We start from the raw sequence: 23,615 nt of genomic DNA on the forward strand, positions 1-23,615 counted from the left end.
GTTACCCGTACCCCTCCTTCCAGTGGGACCCAGGTAATGAAACTGGTTTGATAAAACTGAACTGAGTTTTTTTGTAAAGTGAAAAAGGACAGTGGTTCTTGTAGTAAGCTTGACTTGCACGTGTCCTCACTAAACCAAGCCATAAAGCATGTGTAAGCACTTCCTACTTTATCTCCACTACTGGAGGCGAATTCCCATGATTCCAAGTCTGTCTGTCCTGCACCTTTCTAATCACTGTTCCACATGGCATTCGGCACCATGCTTACGTGATGACAAGCCACTTCCATTCTCAAAAAGAAAGGAGGAGCGAAGAAGCACTTGTTAAAAGGGGACCCTACCCCAGTTCTCTGGTTTTGCTACTTCCTAATGATTCTTGTGTCAAACCAGGGTCATTTTTTCATTGTTGCCAGAGAGGAAAGTTGTCCTTGGTTTCCTCTCGCCCCTGCAGCCACACCCCTGCCTTTGCAGACATCTGAGTCGTTTGGGGTTTTTCCTTCCCTTTCTTTGATTGGGTAGGTGGTGAGAATGTAGCTTGCTAAGTAATGACTTCTAACTTTTTAGGGAATCGGAGACTCACGGGGCGCTCAGGCTCTTGCTAGAAGCCTTAAGTAATGACAAACACGACATCTGGGTGTGTGAGGTGGTGTTGCGTTTCCCTTTGAGTTTACCAGAGAATGGCTTTAGTTGTCTGCAAATATAATTTTCTTTTGTATTCTTCTTACGTGTTTTTTCCCAAGATGCAGTTATCTCTGAACTGTCGTGATTTTTTTTTTTTTAAAACAAAATCCACTGGTATGTTCCCAATAGAAAGAAATTCTCTTTTAGAAGAAAAACTTTAATGGGGCAGTTCTTCACTGCCAAAGAAAGTTAGTCAGTAACTGCATATTAGAAAGAGATTATCTTCTCTGTTTCTAATCGCTACACAGGAGGATGCTGAATTCAGTTGTTAAGTAAGTACATTATTCTGAGTCCAGTCTTATCTCACTTAACGAATACAGTGAAGGGCTAATAAGTGTGTTTAAGCCTTGGCTTCTACTAGAAACCTCAGAGGGTTGTATTTTATCACAGTCATATGGTGGATTTAGGAGTAAAATAAGTTGTATATATCAAGTCATGAGAAAGAAATTTTTTCTTTTTTTGCCCATATGTGTCAAAAGAAGCATGAAAATAGTTGATGGAAGTTGATCCACAGCCTTATAACACGGTCATTTCCGTGTCAGAGTTAACCTTTGGTAACTAATTTGGTTCCTTTTGTGCTTACATAATCACTTTTAAGAGTAATCATTATAACAGGATTCTGAGAGTCCCTGAGGATTCCCACCCCCAACTTTCTAGCTCCAATATTTAAAGTTAAACATTTGTGTTCGTGCTTACCTGGTTGAATTAAGTGGGTGCGAAGTGTTGAAAATACTGGTGGGAAATGAGTGAATTGCTCAGGACTGTTCCATGATATACATTAGTGAGAATAGCAGAAAACATACTTGGTAATGTCTCCTGAGCAAAAACCTCTTTGAGTGGAAGAATAGAAACATCTTCCTAGTAGAGCTTTAAGGATTCAAGTTGGTTTTGATTATTTTTAAAAACTGTACAGAAAATGCTGACTATTCAATTTTGTGTACGTAATTTTTTAAGGGTCTTACTAAATAGAATATCTGGGTAGTATTTGTGTAGTCAAAAATTCTGACAGTAAAAAGGTCAACCACTTTTTTGTTAAGGAAGGAATAGATGAGGAAGCATAAAATTTTTGCAGAGTTTTCTGTTGCACCGTTTCTATATTGACTATATGAAAATTAATAATTTTCCTTTGCCCACCTAAACCTTTTTAATTTTGCCTGTGCTGTTCCTTTCTTTTCTGGAATGCTGTTCTCTGGCTTCTTCCCTCCAGGTACCTTTTTTTTTTTTTTTTTTTTTTTTAAACACCTTCTGTCGTAGCTCAAAGCAATGCTTCCTCCAGAAAGCCTTTCCTGATCTCCCTGACCTCTGTTACAGGGTGACATTGTGCGTCTGGGCTGCCATTTTACCTGTGATTTTGTCTAGTGACCGTCTCCTGTAGGAAGCTCTCAGCCCCAGGAGGCTGGGTCTGTGTGTATTTCCTCACTTTGAATCCTCTGTGACTGGCACAGGCAAGGCTCTTGATAAAATGTTACCGCACGAATGAATGTTGAATTTTCTTGCCTGGGTTCCTTGCTGTCCAGTTTGAAAGAGTAAAAGATATTCCAGTGACATAAGTGATGGCTGAAGAAAACTGTTTTCAGCAGTAAACTGTCTTTCTTGTTCACTGCATTTTAGTAAACTTTCCCTTTTTAAGTAGACATCCACAATGGACAATACACATCTACAGCGTAGGTACTAGCATGTGTTTGAAATCAAATAATTCAGTTTTATTGGTTCTTATGTTTTCAGGTGTTTGGAACAAACCTCATACTGCTGAGACTTTAACCCATAGTTGTTAGAAATGTGTCTGATTACCAAAAGTATAGGGTGTTACCATTTACCTTTTTGTTAATGATTTCTAACTTAATTGCATCGTGACCAGGGATTCTGATTGCTAGTAATACCATACCTGAAAATTTGTTGAGGCTACCGTTGTATCTGTCCTGTAGTGTGTTTTCATAAATGAGCCATCTGTTCATGAAAAGAGTATGTATATCCGCTAATTGACATATATATTTGTATTCTGTGTATGTCCATTAGATTGAATTTATTATACTGGTCACATGTGCATCCTTACAAAATCTGTTGTATCTGGCTGATCTGTTGTCTACTTGATGGAGATATTAAAATGCTGGATTTAAGAAATTTAAGAAGTTTAGGGGTGCCCTGGTGGTTCAGTCTGTTAAGTGTCAGACTTGTGCTCAGGTCACGATCTCACAGTTGGTGAGTGAGTTCAAGCCCCGCATCAGGCTCTCTGCTATCAGCACAGAGCCTGCTTCAGATCCTCTGACTCCCTCTCTCTCTCTGCCCCTCCCCTGCTTGCTCTCTCTCTAAGATAAATAAACATTTTTTTTTAAGTTTAGAATTAGTATCCTCTTCCAGGTGCTTTGAACTTTTTTTATCCTTATGAAGGGACCCTCTTTATCTCTAGTAGTATGTTTTCTCATAAAGACAATTTTGTCTGAAGTTCATGTGGTTTCAGTAGCTTTCTTTTGGTAAATATTTGCCTGGTATATAAAAACCTATAGCTGAATTTTACCTTTTTATCTAGCCTGGTGATCTTTGTGGCTAGAGTTTTGTCTGTTTTTATTTGTGTTTGCTCACATGTTTGAATTTCTGGTTACCATCTCTGGACTGCCTGAGGATTTTTCCCCCCTTCCTCTTATTTTACTCCTCTTGACCTCAGTTTTTTGGAAGGTTTGTCCTATATGTCACTTTTTTTTTCCAGTGGTTATCATAAGCATGTATGTTACCATTTCTAAGTTAAAGTCTGAAGTTACTCAATATCATTGCCCTCCTTTTGAATTACAAAAAGGTCTTAAGATATATAACTCCAATCATGTCCCCCAATATAGTCAGCTACTGCCCAGTATTGTCATTCTTTTCCACCAAAAATTGGACATTATTTTTATTTCTACATAGTTAATGTTTATTTAGACTTAATCGAATTTTATTGTATCTTTGCTATTTCTGTTTACATTTCACTCCTTTCTGGGATAATTTTCCTTCTGTTTAAAATGAATTCTTTGGAATTCCCATTGCGGAAGATTTGTTGTTGGCAAATCATTTATGTGTGAAAATGTATTTTGCCCTATGCTTGAAAGATAGGTTTCTTGGTTGACAGTTTAGCTCAGCATATTCGACGGTAGTATTCGCCTTTATTCTCTGGGCTTTCAGAGTTCCTTCTAAGAAGTGAGCGGTCTGATGTCCATTTAAGATGATCTGCCTGTTTAAGACCTTCCCTATATCATTAGTACATTGCAGTTCTAATGAGTACATATCATCAGTACGTTGCAGTTTTACCTTAGTGTGCCCATGTGTGAATTTTACATACACAGCTTGAACTTTACCGGGGGTGTCGGGTCCGAGGATGGGAATTTCAGTAGATCTAGAACAATGCAGTTCAGTAGAACTTTCTAGGATGATGGAAATGTTCTACATCCGTGCAGTCCTGTATGGTAGCCACCTGCCACGTGTGACTAACGAGAATCTGAAATGTGGTTAGTGCGATTAAGGAACTGTGTTTTAAATTTTAATTTACATAGGCTCATGTGGCTAATGGCTGCATAGTGGGGAGAGCAGTTGCAGAGAATTCCCAGAGATGGTTATTTCATGAATGTTCCCTCTTCCCCATTTTCTCTTTCTGGAGCTCTAATTAGCACGAAAAGGTCCAGCACATCTCTAACTTCTTTACTTTCCACCTGCCGTGTTTTCTTTGTGCTGCATTCTGGATAATTTCTTTGGCTCTCACCTGCAGTTCACTACTTTTTCTTTCTTTGGGCGTAATCTACTCTTTTATCCATCGCTTTTATTTCAATTATATTCTGTTTTTAGAAATTACATTTGATTCCATGGGGCGCCTGGGTGGCTCAGTCGGTTAAGCGTCCATCTTCAGCTCAGGTGATCTTGCGGTTCGTGAGTTTGAGCCCCGCGTCAGGCTCTGTGCTGACAGCTCAGAGCCTGGAGCCTGTTTCGGATTCTGTGGCTTCCCTTCTCTATCTGCCCCTCTCTGGCTTACGCTCTCTCTCTCTGTCTCAAAAATAAATAAATAAAAATTATATTTGGTTCTATTTCAAGTCTGCTTGGTCATTCTTAATAGTCTCATTCTTAGCTCATTTTTAAGCTTCTGTTCAGCATATTAAACATTTATAGTTTGTGTCTGTTCTGGTATCTGAAGTCTAATCATGCATCTGGTTCTGCTCACTGTTACTCATGGTGCCTTGTTTTCTTGTGTGTGTGTGTTTCTGTGATTTGCTCATTTTCCTTGGAATTTCATCTGAGGGAATTTTAATGCCCGGATCAAAGTTACAAGGTCTTCCAGAGAGAATTTGTCTTTGCTTATGCCGGTCTCCCAGGGACACTGCATTCTTGTGGTCACTCTAACTTTCTCACTCCTGGTTCAGTGCTTCCAGCCATACTGGTGGCAAAAATACAGACCTCAGATGTCTGGGGAGATTTCCCTTACTCCTGTACTCCAGGCCTATGAAAAAAACAGGTTTCCTTGCTGTCCGCTTTTGAACAATAGGTTCTCTCTTTGGCCTTTATATTGAAGTCCTTTTGGGGGTCGCAGTGTCTAGCTCAATACAGGAGTCTTTCTCTCCTACCTCCCCCGGTGTAGCCTTCAGCACACAGACTCGAACTCGGAGTCTCCAGGGTCTCAAACTCAGGGTTTGGAGGAGACGCCTAGAGTGGAATCGTGGCTCAGCACATATTTTTCTCCAAGGAGAGAAAGCACTCCCTTCCTGTGTGACCTCTCTAGAGCCTTTCCTTTTGTGCTGACTCAGTGGTGTGTTTTCAGAGGTGTTTATTTATGTGTGTGCTCGTCTTTTCCTTTGAATATTTTATTCAGCACTTAAGTGCTTCAGCCTGCGGCGGTTCGGGGTGGTGGCTTGCCCTGTGTGCTGGAATAAAATCCGAGTCAGGGCATCTTTATAACAGACTGTAAAGTGAAGGAAGGGAACGTGCGCACGCACAGCGTTAACCTCTTCTTTGGAGGGGAAAAAAGGTGAAAAAGCAAAGTAGTTAAGCATTTTAGTAGAAACCAAACCTTAAGCTATCAAAACAACAGACTGTGGCCATATTTCACTTTCCAATTGGGGTTTCTTTTCTTCCCCACCCCCCTTGTTGACTGTTCAAAGCACATGGTAGATTTAGCCCTTCTTATTCATTTTTAGATATTGTAACTGCAGTGTTTGAGGGTGTTATTCAGTATGACTCAATTCTTCTAAGCTATTTTTAGTCTCTGAAAATGGAGTCATATAGTGTCGTTACCTGTAGAGGCAGGATGCAAAATCACCTGTTAGTGGCTATTTGCGTCAAAGAGACGTATAAACTTTAGGGTTAAGGAGGGTGATAAATGCACCTTTATCCTGGGAGCCGATACCCTTCATCATTCACTGACTCCTTCATTTGAACTCCAAAGGATCTCAGAGCCAGGTCCTTCCGCTGCACTTGGGATGTCAGCATGAAAGGCCTCATCCCCGCTCTCAAAGAGCCTTTACCAAAGTCCTAGCCCCTGGATTGCAGGCTTTCTTCCGGGCACAGTGGGGGCTCCTTCCTGATGCAGTTTTTCAAGCCCGCAAGGCTTGCTAAGGAGCGGAAGTCTTGAAATGTCTATTTTTTTTTCTTTAATTCATCGAGTGAATTTTTGCCCTTATTCAATTACATCAGTCAGTTTTAAGATACTTCTGGAACACATTTGACAGTCTGGAAGTCCAGACTGCCTTGTAGGATCCCAAATGTCCAGTTCAGTAGGTACTTCAGTAGTGTCTGTGTACCCCTTTTACACTGGAAGTAAGAATGAGATTTGGATCCTTGCCTAAGAGAGTTGACAGTCAGAAATTAATGAGCTGTGTGAAATGTACCAGTTAAATGTCAGTTTAAATATATTTTCTAATGCGGATTCAGGAAAGAGGGCTTGAAAATGTAGATACGGGTGTGAATACTATTTGTCTATCTCATGGTGGTTGCACTCAGGAACTTCTCTTTCATCTTTTAGCCTGTTTTGAATTCTCAAGATTTTGAGTAGTGAATATTTGTTGCTTTTGTAATGAGGAGGAAAACAAGTTCTTTTTTTCTTTTTCTTTTCCATTTAAAAGCTTATTGTCATTAATTGGGCCCTGAAAGCAGATTCCCAAACTTACCTACCTTCTCTTAATTTGCTTTGAAGTATATAGTAAGATGAAAAAAGTGTTGTTGTTTTTTTAACGTTTATTTATCTCTGAGACAGAGAGAGAGACAGACCATGAACGGGGGAGGAGCAGAGAGAGAGGGAGACACAGAATCGGAAGCAGGCTCCAGGCTCTGAGCCATCAGCCCAGAGCCCGACGCGGGGCTCGAACTCATGGACCGTGAGATCGCGAGATCGTGACCTGAGCTGAAGTCGGTCGCCCAACCGACTGAGCCACCCAGGCACCCCTGAAAAAAGTGTTTTTAATTAATGCTTATAAATAGTGGCACTTCAATAGAAAAATACTAATGCATGCAGGATTACAAATAGAAACTAAAAATTTTATTTTACTTCCTGAAGCACTATATTTTCTTCTGCCAAAGGAGAGAAAGTATGGTTTTTAATTTTCAAAAATAACTAAAAACTTACCAAAAAGCATCACTGAAGTTCTTAACAATTGCTGCTTTATAGATAACTTTTGTACTTTTAACCAAAGCCTGCTGGTGCCCTTTCCCTCAAGAGCTTGAAGGAAACAGAGCTCCCTAGCCTCCTGTGGGCTGGACTGGTTTTCTTCACTTCCTTACGTTCCCCACCTTCATAAGATTTTAGAGTCAAGAGTTGAATTTTAAGATTTTATAGCCTTTTCGTTGGTGTGTCAGACCTACTTTGTCTAGTGATTGTCCTTCCCAGTGAGTAAAGCACACTCAATGTCATTGTAACCGCCTCCCCAGCCTAGAAAATCCAGTAGGTTTTAGATTACAGAGATCTGTAGTTACATTATATTGATTTGTCTTAATCAGTTAAAGCCAAGATGATACCAAAGAATATGGAGATTGTGTTTTAAAATTCTGATATTTAAAGCTGCTTCTAGTATTGACTGCTCTATCTGTAACATTCCCCTTTTTGATAAATAAAAATATCTCATGTCTGTTTCTGTAGTTTGTATTGTGAAAGTAATAGGTAGTTCTCTAAAATGCAAGTATTAATTATTTTTCCTCAAGCTCCCCTCTTCTCTGCCTTATTAACAGTCTGTGCTGTAAAGAGATTACGGCTGTGGCAATAAGCTTTCATCTAAGGGAGAAATTGGATTCTTACTGAAATATATGGATGTTTTATGAGCTATGATCGTGTTTTTGAGGTTTTAGGCACTAATGGCAGAGCTGTGGTACCCTGGCTGCATCACAGCCCCCACCCAGAGAGCTCGTTAAATCACAATTGCTGGACTTCGCAGAGTTTCAGATTCAGGAGGTGGGGCCCAGAACATGCATTTCTGCCAGCTCCCAGGTGATGTTGATGCTGCTGGTTTGGCATGACACTTTGAGAACCACTGTGTGGAAGATGGAAAAAGAAGAATCAGAACCTGAGTTCTGTTCTTGGTTCATCCCTAAAATCCGTGGGCTGTAAAACTGGTGGGCCACACTAGTGCACCTGTGAGCAGTGAGTATAGTTTCTTGTTTCAAGGACTCTTCTGTCTAACTGGGTTCAGGTGATGCTGAAAATCAGATCAGTAGTCTCCAGTAAAGACTGTTTAGTTTCTTGTCAGCTTGTGGTTTTCAGTAACTTTCCAGTGTTGTGTTGATGGGTCATTTGTATTGTATGCAAATGGGTCTCTGTTAGGGTGGTGAGGTGGCTGTAGCTGGTTATTAACTTTTCCTGTTGCTTTTAGTTGGCTAAAAAACAGGCCATACAATTGTGTTTATCATTATAGTTCACAGTATTCAGCCTAGATTTATTTGCTTTGTATAGTATGTTCCTAACGTGGCTGTATAATGATGACAATTTTAATTCACTAGGAGGGGGGCGCCTGGGTGGCTCAGTCCGTTGGGCGTCCGACTTTGGCTCAGGTCGTGGTCTCGCGGTCCGTGGGTTTGAGCCCCACGTCGGGCTCTGCGTTGACAGCTTGGAGCCTGGAGCCTGCTTCCGATTCTGTGTCTCCCTCTCTCTCTGCCCCTCCCCCACTCATGCTCTGTCTCTGTCTCTCTCTGTCAAAAAAAAAAAATAAATGTTAAAAAAAATGACTTTAATTCACTGGAGGGGAATACTATGTAAGAGAATCCTGTTTTTTTAATTATTTTATGATTCAGATAATCTATGATATTTGTGTAAATCTAGTTTTTTAAATCTTATTTGTGTAGTATGTACCTATTAATTTTGGTGAATTTGAATTTCATCAGATGCAACTTTTCTGTTTTCCTTTGAGCAACTATTCAGCTTTCCTTGGAAGACCCCTTAGAAGCCTTAAAAAAGTAAATTTTTCTTCAAGTATTTATTAAAGCCAGAGAAAAGGCTGAGTATAAGCCCTGAACTAGAAGAATCTACCCTTGAATAATTGCATTGATTGGTCTGGGACTCCTGCATGAAAGGCAAGGGTGTGCTTTGGAAAATGGCTTTGTGAGTGAGAGGCTGGCTGTGCTCCTATAATGTGCCTGTGCCATTCCTAAGAATTAGCACGTGTCTGAATAAGAATGGTACAGAGAGGGGCACCTGGGTGGCTCAGTCAGCTAGGCGTCTGACTTCAGCTCAGGCCATGATCTCGCGGTTTGTGAGTTCAAGCCCCACATCGGGCTCTGTGCTGACAGCTCAGAGCCTGGAGCCTGCTTCAGATTCTGTGTCTCCCTCTCTCTCTGCCCCTCCCCCCCCCATGCTCTGTCTCTCAAGAATAAATGTTTAAAAAAGATTAAAAAAAAAAAAAGAATGGTACAGACTGATACTTGTTTAAAAATTTTTTTTTAAGTTTATTTATTTATTTTGAGAGACAGAGACAGCACGAGGGGGGGAGGCGAGGGATGGGGGAAATCCCAAGCAGGCTCCATGCTGCCAGCACAGAGCCAGACACAGGGCTTGAACTCTTGAAACCCTGAGATCATGTCCTGAGCCGAAACCAAATGTGGGACGCTTAACCAACTGAGCCATTCAGGCACACCCAGACAGGTATTTTAAAATCTTTGTTGGCATTTACACCAAAGTCTTTTTGTTGGATCCATAAACAATATATACTGTTAGTTACAGAAGGAATAAATTTAATTTTCCTGCTGTCTGTGGTTAACATTAGAATATTATTATACGTAAATACCAGGGATATTTATGGAAAATATTAAGTGTGCTACCAAAACTCAAGTGCATGGGTGTGTTTTTCATTCAACAGGCTTTGTTGAGAACTTGTAAATACTGTAGGTGCACAATGCATGTATATTCTTCCAGTGTCAAAGAATTTCTAGTCTAGTGGGCGAAAACACTTGAATCTCTTTAACTGAATGTTGTAGTTGCTGCTGTGGATGTAGATGCCGTGTACAGTTAGGGCACAGCGCTGGGAGTCAGAAGTGAGACGCTCATTTCTTCATTGACTTTCACTGGGCACTTAAGAGTAAAAATGAACTTGTGCCAATGAAGAGACCGTAGTTTGAAAACTTCATGTAAAAATCAAAACTAGTTAAATACTCGGACATACATTGGTCAGAACACGGAGGAGGGTCGTTCCTCTACTCGAGGATATTAGGGAGTAATGTTAGATAAACGAAGACACATTCAGTTTGAGGTCTCTTTTAAAGACTTCTTTATTAGGGACTTGCCCCTGCAGGACAGAAAGTACGTTTCACAGAAAGCGGACATCTTCAGTCTCCCTGGTTGTGACCTAAAATTTTATCTGAGCCTGGCCGCACTAAGCCACTTTGAAGAACCCGGCTCTTTCTAAAACCCTGTGGTCGTGGACAGAGTCTTAAAATGGTTAAAACAGATCTCCTTTTGATTTCTAGGTTAGCAGTTTAGTTAAAACATTTGGAGTGTTTTATATGCCTGGTTTGCAACACCTCCAGTTTATTCTAGATTAGGGATTCCCCGCTGGTGAGCTTTCAGGGGATTTTTATTTATCTTTGGTCTTTAAATGAGCAAACATTGTTATATACTGGGTGTCTTCTTCACATTTGTAATATGGTTTAAAAATATGTCAGCTGTGATATTGATAAAATATGGATCATTTAAAAATGTTAATGACTTTGGGGCGCCTGGATGGCTTAGTCAGTTAAGCATCCAACTTTGGCTCAGGTCATGACCTCCTTGCTCGTGAGTTCAAGCCCCAAGCCCCGCGTCGGGCTCTGTGCTAACAGCTTAGAGCCTGGAGCCTGCTTTGGATTCTACGTCTTCCGCCACCCCTCCCCCCACCTCATGCTCTGTCTCTGTCTCAAAGATAAATAAACATTTAAAAAATTTTTTAAAATGTTAATGACTTCATAGTACCTTTGTGGCATTGCGTATTAATAAATTGTGCTTTTGTGTAATTACTGTTGTTTGTGGGGTGATGTATGTATGTATGAATTAATTTTGGGGTTGTTGGGATCCCTCTAGGATTCAAGGTGACTTTTGTATAAAAGCCCATTTCCCTTAATCAGTATTTGCTTTACCTTAAGTTTCATCTTTAGAAGAGAGATTTTGTTGGGTTTTCTATTAGAGATGCAGTGAACAAATAAAGTCAGTTTTATGTGATTATGAAGTTTATGTGTTTCAGTGCAATAGTGGTATAGCCCAGAGATTGGGAGTCTGGGCTCAAATCCCAATCAAATCCAGCTACATAACTTTGGAAAGTTACTTAATGTTTCAGATCCCTCATCTGTAAAATACAAGTAATCATATGAACTCAAATGTGAATTCCATTGCACAGTCCAGGTGTGGAAAAAAATAGAACTTTATTTTTCATTAATAATTTACCACAATCGTGTCGATTCTACTGGGTAAGTGAAACTATCATCTGTGAGTTCGCAGACCTCCTTCTCTTGCCTCACGGCTGAATTGAGGGTGGAGATACCTTTGTAATGTCATTGCCTGGGGGGGGACCCCATCCTGCCCTCCGGCCACCTCTCCCCACACTGGAACCATTCTGCTATTGCCACACTCTCATGGGACACGCATCTCTGCAAAGCTCAGACACTTTCTGTCCTAATGCAACATACAGCTGTTCGTACCCCTCCGGTCCATTTGCCGTTTCCCCGGGGCTCTGGCACTATGATGCGGTCTCCAGAACTCTCCATTGCGTCTACACTCTGTCCTGTACTTCTCCACCCCAGACCATCTTCCCCAGGCTTTGGAGGCAGAAGTGGCAAGGGGAGAAACGGGTCTTGCCTTGTCTCTCCTGTGCAGTGTTTCTCACAGGTGTAGACCTAGAGTTCCCTCTGTTCTTAGGGCCTTTGGAACCCGCATCTGGAAAGACTGTTGTGTTCCACTGTGTCCTGTCCCTCTGCTGAGGCAGTGACACTGCTGACTTGGGGGTGGGGAGGTGGGAGTAAAGACAAGGAAAACAAAAATCCCTAAGGATGAAAAAAATTATATTTTAAAGCTATTATCTCTACCAAACTATCTTAAGAATTAAGTGAAAATTCTTATCAAGGACTTACCAAGTGTCTGGCTTATTGCAAAGGATAGTTGTTATGGTTGAATGGTGTTATTCATATTATTGTGAAAGTAGAGTATAAACTAAGATCTGTTAGACCCCAGGATCTAGAGTCTACCTTAACTGTATTCAGGGAGCTGAAATAAGCTTTTCTAATTTCCAGTTACTTTTGTGGATGTGATCAGCTTTTCCATCTCCTTCATATTTATCTAAAACTTTGGATAAACTTCCCAGATTGGGGTGCCTGACAATTTGAGTTTGATTCTTTTTGCCCGTTGCCTTGGTGAGCCTTGTTAATTCCGGTAAATTACCTTTCATACATCAAAACAAGATAATTCTGGTAAATTACCTGTCATCAAAAACAAGACCAAATGTTGGAGGCAGAAAGAAGTATGAATAAAATCACAGAGTACATTGGCGGGGCACCTGGGTGGCCCAGTCAGTCAACTCCGACTTCGGCTCGGGTCGTGATCTCGCAGTTCATGAGTTCAAGCCCCGCGTCGAGTTCTGTGCTGACAGCTCGGAGCCTGGAGCCTGTTTCGGCTTCTGTGTCTCCCTCTCTCTCTGCCCTTCCCCCACTGACCCTCTGTCTCTCTCAAAAATAAACACTAAAAATAATGAAAAAAAAAAACCAAGAAGTGCGTTGACATTGCTGGAAACCCTATGGTGGAACGGCACCACGTGCGTGGAGCAGCTCTGCTTGCTAAGTTCTTAGATGGCACATCTCATTGGATCCTCGCGGTAGTGGTTCTCCATGTCCCCCTGTTCCTTCAGTATATTGTTGAGCACCTACCATGGGCCAGAAACTGTTGGGAAACAGTAGGAATACAACCTTGAAATAATTCAAAATCCCTGCTGTCGTGAACCTTGCTGTCTAGGGGAGGAGATGACAACAAACAAGGTCAGCGAGGAGAAGGGATAAGGGAAGGAGGAAGCTCCGGCCGTGAAGAGGAGAACCTGCCCGTGAGCGCGTGCACACACAGCGTTAGACATGGCCGGGGAAGGAGACCCTCCAGCAAAGAACTGAAGGAAGGCGGGGAGCAGGCCACTGGGATCCTTGGGGCCCCAGCTCTGTTTCCCCCCCCGGAGTAGCACCCCGGGGGTCAGCCTGGCAGCCGGAGCCGGGAAGAGCCGTGGGGGCCTGGTCGGGTCTGGGGCCTCATGGGTGATGATGAGGCCGGTGGCATTCATTCCCAGTGCGAGGTGAATCCCTGGCACGTTTTCAACAGACCTAAAACCGCTGGCTTTTTTTTTTTTTTTCTTTTTCTTTTTGGAATCCAGCTGGCCTCTATTGGCCAAAGCTAACTGGGGAGTTAATGCTCTGTTCACTTTCTCTCTTCTTGAAACTTGATTGTATCTAATTAGAGTACCACTAGGAAAATTCTGTGTGACCTTTAAGCCAAAAAAGGAAAGAGCTCCAAAAGGACTGATAGATTATCCTTTTTTGAAAAAAAACTATATGTGTATTTTTATTTAAAATTTTTTTTAATGTTTCTGAGAGAGAGGCAGAGCATGAGTGGGGGAGGGGCAGGGACAGAATCAGAAGCAGGCTCCAAGCTCTGAGCTGTCTGCCCAGAGCCCGACACAGGGCTCAAACTCACAAACCGTGAGATCATGGCCTGAGCTGAAGTCGGTCGCTCAACCGACTGAGCCACCCAGGCGCCCCCCAAAAAACTATATTTTTAAGAGGACACTTCTCATGGTCAGCACTGAGTAGTGTATGGAATTGTTGAATCCCTTTATTGTATACGTGACACTAATATAACACTGTACATGAGCTATACTGGCATTAAAAATAAATAAATTAGCCTTTTATATACAAAGACTGTCTCAGCCAAGTCAGTTGAAAATAGTTTTTTTTTTTTTTTTTTAATGTTTTTATTTACTTTTGAGAGAGACAGAGACAGAATGCAAGTAGGTTAGGGACAGAGAGAGAAGGAGACACAATCCTAAGCAGGCTCCAGGCTCCGAACTGTCAGCACAGAGCCCAAAGTGGTGCTCGAACCCACGAGCTGTGAGATCATGACCTGAGCCGAAGTTGGACGCTCAACCGACTGAGCCACTCAGGCGCCCCATAGTTGAAAATAGTTTTTAAATGAAATTTAAAAAATCTTAAGCACACTGGATTTTAGATTTTATCTGATAGGACTTTTCAGCTGTCTCCTGGTGGTACTGAAAGTAAATACATACACCTATCTGGCCACTTGCTTAGTTGGACTAAAAGATGGTTCGTTTGGCCGTCTTCTGTCCTCATCCTATTGACCTCACTGGTGTTCACCCAGACAGTAGTGAAATATTGCCAGACCGGCAGGTTTTAGATACAAAAAATATTTATAACTAATGACAACCAACTACATTCCTCCTCTGACTGGAGTCACTACTTGCTAAAGCAGCAGACTTTCTGAGGCCTCAGCAGTTTTGAGAACAGTAGTGTAAGAAGGCAACAGGAACTCCGAGAATTGGGTCAGAATGTTCTCACAAGCGTAGAACAAGTGGCATCATCCTGGCTTAGGATTTTGAGATTCAATGAATCTTTATTCTTTTCCCGGTTCCATTAGTGATTTTGGGGGGGAAGGGAGGAGCGGTGTGCAATAGGTTACTGAAATTTTATATTATTTGTCCTTTAAAACTCCATGTCTGTGAGTTTTAAAGATAATACCTTGGCATGACTCAGTATTTTTTTAACTTTTTATTTATAAAAATTCCAAACAAACACAGACGAAAGAATAGTACAGTGAACCCTCCCCCGCCCCCCATGCCCATTATCAGCCTCACCGGCTACCAGCTCCTGGCCCATTTTCTTCCCTCAAACCTTCCTCACCCATTTCCCCCTTCCTTCATTATTTTGAAGCAAATTCCAGACCTATTCTTTCATGGTAAATATTTTAGTATATCCCTCCCAAAGTAAGACTTTTTAAAAACCCATAACAGGGGTGCCTGGGTAGCTCAGTTGGTTGAGCATCTGACTCTCGATATCGGCTCAGGTCGTGATCCCTGGGTCATGGGATCGGGCTGCACGCTTAATGTGGAGGCTGCTTGAGATTCTTTCCCCCTCTGTCCCGCTCCCCCACTCATGAGCGCTCTCTCTCTGTATCTAAAACATAATAAATAAATAAATAATAAATAAATAAATAAATAAAAACATAACAATTATTCCTATCATTTAAAATTCGAGAATAAATCCTTAATATCTTGAAATATCCAGTCTGATGGTATACAGTGTTGTAAACATTCATAAATTAATAATTTGCTCTATTTACATGGCTTGATACGCATTCAGATAAAGACCATGCCATCTAGCTTAGCTAGATGCTTAGGTGATAGTTAAAATGATTATTGATTGGCATTTGTATGAATCTGCCAGTGTTAAGACAAATTTTGTCATAAGTAGTGTGTGCATAGCTAGCACACCACAGGCTTTAGAATATATATGTGTGTTGCTCTTCTCGTGTTGACTCACTGCCCTTAACAGAATCCTCGGCAGACAAGGCCTTTCCGAAGCCTTTCTGCCCAGTTCGGGTGGTGCCAGCAATGGGAAGATGCTTTGGATTAGGGAAGAATGGGGTTATAGAGGCATTTATTACATCAGACTGACCTCCAAGTGATGGTTAAAAAGTTGATGAAGAATGAAAAGAAATACCATCATGTTTTAATGTAGGAATACATAAATCTACATTTCCTTACCAATCCTTTGATAGAAAACCAAGGTCTGATTGGAGTTCTAAGTGATCCATCTTGTGTAATCTCAGAATGCATTGCCTAGGATTTCCATTTTTAGTTTCTTTTAAAGAGCTTTTAAAGAATTTAAAAACAATTTCAAAGCATTGTGGATACAGAATTCTAGATTTTTAAAAATTATTTCCCATTTGTCCTGTTGCCTCAGCTGCATTAGTTTGACAGTAAAGTTTTTAGCAACTTAACTTTTTGTCACTGTTCCTCCAAACATTCAACTGATTTTCCTAGAAACAATTACTCCTTTGTCACAGTCTTGTGTGAAAGGCAATAATAGTTCAGTTGCATGGCTACAGCCATAAGTACAACTACATAAACGGGTTTTGGAACCATCTTGGTATGTATATGAGGGGTAGCCTGCTAAATGCAAGAGTTCAGGATGCCACGCGTTTCACCCAGAGCCCAGACAGCGCCCGTAAATTAGGAAAGTTGACATAGAGGGTACAGGCTACGTGACACTCTCCTGTTAATGAGTCACACTGTTGAAATTTGTGGCTGGTTACCTGGGATTGCTTGGCTTGGACTGTGGTTCCCGTGGGCTCAGAGGAGAATTGACAGGAGATGATGAATTCAGTGTTTGTTCCTTAGTCTAGTACCTTGACCAGCTGCGTCCGGTAGGGCCATTATCATGATGTGAGTGATGAGAAGAGCTTTTGTGACATTTTCAGTGAAGATGGATTTTAGACGGTGACCTAAAAAATAACGAAATGTAGTTTACTAAAAAGTAATGTGGTGTCATTTTTTTTCTATTTTACAGACGAGAATGGTATAGCTCTTGAAACGTAGAGATTTTACAAGTGTGGGGAACTCGAGAGTTTACAGTTTCTGCAGTAGCCTTTCCTTCCATCCTGGAAGTAGGGGTAGACTTAATCCTATGAAAAAAACCTCCTCTGCCAGTGGTGATGGACATGGTAAGCTTTCTTAGCATTTCAGCTTAGCCTGTGTTCTGTGTTTACTGGAATCCACAACCGAAGTGACTAGGGTATTAAAAAAAGGAAAGTCAAGCATTCTCTCTGTCCTTGAGGCCCTCCATAGTGTTATCAAACACAAAAATAAAAACCAGCTGCACGAGAGCATATTCAAGAGGAAAACGAAAGCTACAGACCACTCACTGAAGCTCGAAACGCCCTATGCCCGGCCGCCTCTGTCTTGTGCCCTCCCTGCCGGCACCTGCCTACCGGCCCACTGTGCTGCTTCTGTTTTACTAGTGCATTCTCTTGATCACACCGTATCTTTTTCCCATTAGCCTTGGAGGACAGTGACTCTTCCTTGCTGGTGTTCGTCTCCTTGTAGAGTGATTTGTACTGGATATTCAGTAGATGAATTTTTGAGCAAGAACCAGGAGCCACCTGGGGGTGCTAGAAAGGCCAGGCTTTGCCATCAGAAAGCCCTGGGGTACAGTCCTGGCTTCAGCGCTCACTTTCTTGATCTTTGACCGCAGGCAGATGAATCACTCTGGGCTGTGATTCCTCATCTGTAATGATGCAGGCGTGTTAAACTTCTGATGTGCAGGAAAGTCTCAAAGAACATAAAAAATCATCCTCCCCTTGGCCCAAATATGAATTGTACCACCCCTGGGAGACCTTGGCCTAGGCTCCTCAGGCCTAGATCACTCGCTAGGGTAGACACGGAGTTACCTTACCTGACTCACAAGAGGGAGGGTGAAACCTTAACCAGAAGCGGGGGGTGGGGGGCTGCATCCAGTATGGGGGGAAGAAGAGGGCACAGATGAGAAATAGAGTCACAGGGCGGGGGAGCGGTTGGTATTGTGGAGTGGGGGAGAGGCCTAGATTTTTAGATCGTGGAGGATCTTGAATGCCAGGGAATGAATTTGAAGTTGATCTTAGGTGATGGGGTACCGTTCGAACTTTTTGCTGTGAATGGTGCCTGTGTTATGAGGGGAACTTTGCAGTAGTGTGTACAGGCAGCTGGGTGAGAGGGAAGGTCATGGCAGGAAGATCAGCCCAGGGGCTCCAACGCGGCAAAGAACTGGGTAAAATGCCACTTTTTCCACTCGCTGGTCATTCGACCTCAGGACCTTAGCATATGTGATCTTGTGAGCTGCTGTTTCTCCTGCGAAGCTAAGTCAACCGCCACCATGGGGCTATTTTGAAAGTTAAATCCGGGCATATGTAAAGTGCCTCACTGCTGGAGAGGCTTAGTCCATCCCCACTTGGCTTTCCCTCTTTGTTGCGCTATTAATTTGCAGGAAGGACCAGTTGGGAGGGGAAAGAGAGGAAGCTGGCAGAGATCTGGTCAGAGGCACCTTTCGTGCCCCATAGACGGCGCCTCGTTGGGACCTGGCCAAGAAGCTTTCCTGTCTTCTCCATCTCAGATGTTATGAATCCCGTATTTGTAAACTTTTTCTGTCTGTTGGTTGCTATTTAGTCTAACTGTCTTCATTTGGCCATGCATGATTCATTCTTCTGTTTTTGGCATACGAAACTTCAAGTTGGCCCTTCGAATTGTGTTTTATTTTGCTAACTTTGGCAGTCTTATTTTACTGCCTTACACTTGTGCTACAATAAAAACCAGGTCTAGTTTTGTGGTTTTATGTCAGCTGTGTGAATCTAGAAGACACATTATCCTAAAGAGGAACCACTGATAAAAATAAATCCTGGTTAGGAGTTCTGCCCTTCATCCACGTAGCAGTTTAAAGCAGACACCCACATTCCTCACGTAACCCAGTTGTATGTGTATTCATGTTGAAGGGAAAAGCATCATTTTGAGTAGTTTAATTTTAAAGATCTCTGTATTTCACTTTAAATAGTGTTCTTGAAATACTTAAAAAGTTTTTTTTTTTTGTTTTTTTCATTTAAGACAGGGGATACTCTTTGTTCAGACCTGTCAGAGAAATGGACAGCTTGGGTCTGTAACAAAGTGCTGTGTTTTAAAGCAAAGATCAGTAATTGTATGAGGATATGCTGCTACATGCACGTTGACTTCAGGGCACAGATCAGAGTTTACTGTTCCTCTCGTTCCTCATCCTCTCCTTCAACAGAATCCGCACCGACCTCCTTACAGTCTCTGTCAAGGGGAGCCATGCCCTCACCCACATACCGGTGAACAAAGGCACGCTTGTCATACGTCAGGTCAACCTTGTGGTCCGGGCGAGCCCAGGCACCCCAGCAATGGCTGGGGTGTTGCTCAACGTGCACGCAGCTCACTCTGCTTTGGCCAGGTCTCCACCAGGTACCGCAGGGGGAGGCGGGTAATTAATGCCGACTTTGAAGCCAGCGGGGCACCAGTCCACAAACAGGATGGTATGCTTCCTCCTGACGGTGGCAGTGGCGGCATTGACATCTTTGGGAACCGTGTTGCCATGGTACCCCGGGCAGGAAGCCATGGCGAGGGTCACATTTCACCATCTGGTTGGCTGGCTCAGAGCATGCGTCGGTGATCTCTCCTACAGAAAGCTGTTCAAGGCAGGCTTTCTCAGCAGAGGTGACAGGAGCATAAGTGGCCAGAGCGAGAGGGGCGTGGCAGTAGGGTACGAGGTCGGCCTGGAATTCTGTCAGATCAACATTCGGGGCTGCATCGAATGTGAGGGAGGCGGTGAGGTCAAATCGTGTCCTCCATATCAGTTAGTGTAGGTTGGGTGTTCAGTTCCGAGGTTTCTGTGACATGTCATAGATGGCCTCATTGTCAACCGTGAAGGCACAGAGTGTTCCAGGGTGATGTGGTAGTGAGGATGGGGTTGGAAGGCTCAGCTACAGCCCTGGAAACCTGGGGCCTGGGTAAATGGAGAGCTCCAGCTTGGACTGCTTGCCATAATCAATCGATGTTGGAGGGAGCAGGGAGGTGAACCCGGCAGCAACTTCCGCTCCCAAGTGGAAAACCAAGAGACCCTGAAGACCTGTGCACTGGTTGGCCAGTTTCCAGACTCGGCCCAAGACAAGGTCAATGATGATCTTGCCAACGGTGTAGCGCCCTCAGGCGTGGTTATTGGCAACATCTCCCTTGCCCGCGAGGGGCTGCTCGATGGTGAAGGGCTGGCGGCGGGTGCCAGCGTGAGCCTCATCAGTGCCCATGGGTCCCAGGTCTGCGAACACCGGCCTGGGCACATGCTCGCCAGCACCTGTCTCGCTGAAGAAGGCATCGAAGGAGTCAGCTCCTCCCCCAGTGGTCTTGTCACTGGGCATCTGGCCGTCAGGCCGGCTGCCGTGTTTCAGGCAGCAGAGCTCCCAGCAGGCGTTGCCGATCCGGACACCAGCCTGGCCAGCGAGGATGGAGGTGCATCCACGCACGGCTGCCGAGCAGATGGCGGACAGGAAGAGGACGGGTTGTCGCGTCTCAGAGCACGACTCTTAGGCGGTCGGTGTAAGAGAAGCTGCCGGTGTAAAATATTTAACTTGAATTCTTTAAATAGGCCCAAAAGGACTTGCAGGTCATCTAGTCTAACCCTGTCATTTTTCGCGTTTGAAAGCTAAGGCCTAGAAAATAAATATTCAGTGTCTTTTACTTTATACAGTAATCATGGTTATGATAAGGACCCTGAGTCATTAGGAACAGGCTTTTTTTAAATGAGTCCTACTTTCAGGGCAGTCTTTTTGAAACCAGGAAAATATGTAATACAGAAGAAGGATCATGAGAGATGAATTATTAAAAAACTTCATCTCTTTTGGTTATGGAGCTTTCAGGACAGAGAAGGCGAGCAGGAGCTGCCCGGAGGGCATTGCTGAAAAGCATTGCTGAGGCCACGTACAAACCATGCCGAGATTAGTAATTTCTTCCCTGGGCCCAGGAAGGAGCAGGGGAGCTGATGTAATATACCTAACATCTTCTGTTCTGGTTTTTAATAGGGCTTGATTCCTGTAATTTAGTTTTCAGTATATTTTATTCATAGGTTGTATAAATGATATTTCCTTTTGTCTCCTGAATGCTTGTTTTGTTTTGTTTTGTTTTGTTTTTTAATCGAAGCGTCAGGGAAGTCATGCTAAAAATAAGGTGTTCATTTTTAAAACTCTTTTGTAAATGTTCCTTTGTATCATTTGACCTCTTGTTTATTTACACTTAGCACTTATGACCTAGCACTTCCCCAGGGCCTTTGCACTTGCTGTCCTTCCTGCCATACCTGGGCGTAGTCCTCCAGCCCTGTTCGTCACCAACTAGCTCCCTCATTCTTTAGGTCCCAAATGACCCCTTCTCAAAGTGCCTTTCCCCAAACACCTTAAAGTAGCCTGCACCAGCCTGTTACTCTATCACATCACCTAATTTCTCTCATTGTCCTTAGCACCAGCTGGAATTACCCTGTGTTGAGTGGCATCTCTTTCTGCTAACACACTCTGAGGGAGGGTAGACGTGTTGTTAGCTTTTCACCACTGTGTGGGCCTGGAACAGGGCGTGGCAGTAGGGACTGCCTGTTACATTTGATGACAAAACGAATGCATATCCGCCATCTAGCTTCAGCCTGGTTTCTAGCCATCAGCTTTAGTGACTCCATTGCATCCCAGGAGAATTGCCTCTGATGGCGTTGAGCAGAAAAAAGTAGGAGGGGGGGGGGGGGGGGGGGGGGGCAGGCAATTCTCTCCCAAAATTACGGTAGAGTTTAAGAAAGTACAATTAAGAAACGTTTGGGATAAATGTTGACATTTTGCAAAGACATGTTTAGCTTATAAACGCAAGAGATTTATGATTGCCTGTTAAAATATTGGCTTTTGGTTCTTTTAGCTGGGACAGCAAACCTGGACTAGTGAAGTTTTTCATCTCCAGAACAGTGTATTTTCTGTAATTTCATCACCAAACTGGGAGGTTGGGTAGATTTGGAAATGGCAGATAATTCGTTAGCTCAAACATTCTAAACACCTGTTAGGAGGTAGCCGCTGTGCTGTGATGACTGGGTTAATAATTCATCCATCAAACATATTTGAGTGACTGCTGTCAGGTACTGTGCTGAACAAGACCGAGAAGGAACCTACAGTGTAGTAGAGAACACAGAGAAGTAAACCAGCCAAGCTAGTGTCGTGACGGATACAGTGACGGAGGAGTGCAGCCCCCTGCCCCCCCCCCACCCCCGGCAGTTCACAGGAGGGGTGCATGACCAATTTCAGAGGTTTTTAGGGTGCTTCCCATAAGTGGAATCTAAGCTGGGACTTGAAAGGTGAATGGGACTTAGGTAAAGAAAGGGGGAAGGTGTGTATAGATTTGGGGTTCATCAGTGTATGGATGAAGTCGTCAGGGTGGTTGTCATCCAGGCCGAGTGTATACGGTAAGGAGAGCATGGGGCCTGGGGAACACGAGCCTTTAAGGGGGCCTGCCTCCACGAGAAGACTGAGAGAGGAGAGACAACAGACAAGGCGGAAGTTGTGGGCACGTGTGCAAAGCCAGAGGGAGGAAATGTTTCAGGAAGGAGTAGACCGCGGTGTCAGATGCGGCCAGGAGAAAGGAGGGTCCAGCAGGTTGCGGGTGGGAAGGTTGCAGGTGGCCTTGGCCAGAGCTGTTCCAGGGGCGCCAGGTGGCAAAGCTGGACTACAGAGGGTTAAAGAGTGAGGAGCAGGTGAAATAGACACAGGAAACGTGGACCGCCTGTCTTGACATTTCTTAGATTGAGAGAAAGCATTGGTCAAAGGAGTCCTTGGAGTTGAGGGAGGATTCTGTTCCTTTTTAAAGATGTAACAGACATGAGTGTTTGGATGCCAACGGGAAAGAGACAGGAGAGGTTGAAAATCCTGGAGTAGCTAGAAAGTGTAACTTGCTGAGCGTTGTCCCATTGTGACTAGGGGTGGTCAGGGGCAGATTATCTCTGTACTTTACCCAAGGAGTTTTCTCTTGGCCTCTCCCTCCTTCTTCCTTTCTTTCTTTGTTTTTTATCTTTTTGAAGTTGGAGCCAAGGCCAAGTACTTACATGTAACCCCCAGGAATGCCCTAAAGCAAACATTTGGTGGTGAAACGTATCACATCTGCTTTATAATGTTGGGTGACTGTGTTTAAAGTATTTGACCATTCTTGAAGACTTCTGGTGATCTCTTTGACAGCATATCTTTGTTTGACTTTTCAAGCCCCAGCACCGCTGGCTGCTGGTCCCTGTGAAGGTGGCTTAGTACCAATTGTCAGCTACAGAAGGCTAATTACGTAAGAGGAAGAAAAAGTACAACCAGGGCACCATTCATTTTTTCCCCCACAATTGTACACCATTATTTATTTGTATAATCTTCAAAATCGTGGTAAAATATACATAAAGTTTACCATTTTAACCGTTTTTTAAGTGTATAGGATTCAGTGGCATCAGTACGTTCACAATGTTGTATAACCATCACTTATTTAAAGAGCTTTTTCATCATCCCAAATGGGAACTTGGTGTTGTTATTCAACAATAACTCAGCCTCCCCCCTACCAGCCTATGGTACCCTCTTTTCTGTCTTCTAAGAATTTGTCTCTTGGAGGTGCCTCATGTCAGCAGAGTCGTGCAGTATTTGTCCTTTTATATCCACTTGCTTCACTTGGCATGACGTTTTTCTAAGTTCATCCGTGTCTTTGCATGTCTTAGACTGTCATTCCTTTTTATGGCTGAATAATACTCCACTGTCATTTGTTTAGCCATCTCCTGATGGACACTTGTGTTGCCTCTACCTTTTGGCTATTGTGAATAATTGCTCTAACAGTGCTTATACGTTTAAATTAAAAAAAAAAAATTTTAACGTTTATTTAGTACTTTTGAGAGACAGAGAGCATGAGCGGGGG

The 23,615-nt window shown here is 43.1% G+C and overlaps 1 pseudogene; it reads right to left on the reverse strand.

The window, feature by feature from the left end:
* Positions 1–18,875: 18,875 nt before the first annotated feature.
* Positions 18,876–20,092, reverse strand: LOC125938070 (tubulin alpha-1A chain-like; annotated as a pseudogene).
* Between the last annotated feature and the right edge of the window lie 3,523 nt (positions 20,093–23,615).

The sequence above is a fragment of the Panthera uncia genome (genome assembly GCF_023721935.1).
Source record: "Panthera uncia isolate 11264 chromosome B2 unlocalized genomic scaffold, Puncia_PCG_1.0 HiC_scaffold_24, whole genome shotgun sequence".
Taxonomy (NCBI): Eukaryota; Metazoa; Chordata; class Mammalia; order Carnivora; family Felidae; genus Panthera; species Panthera uncia.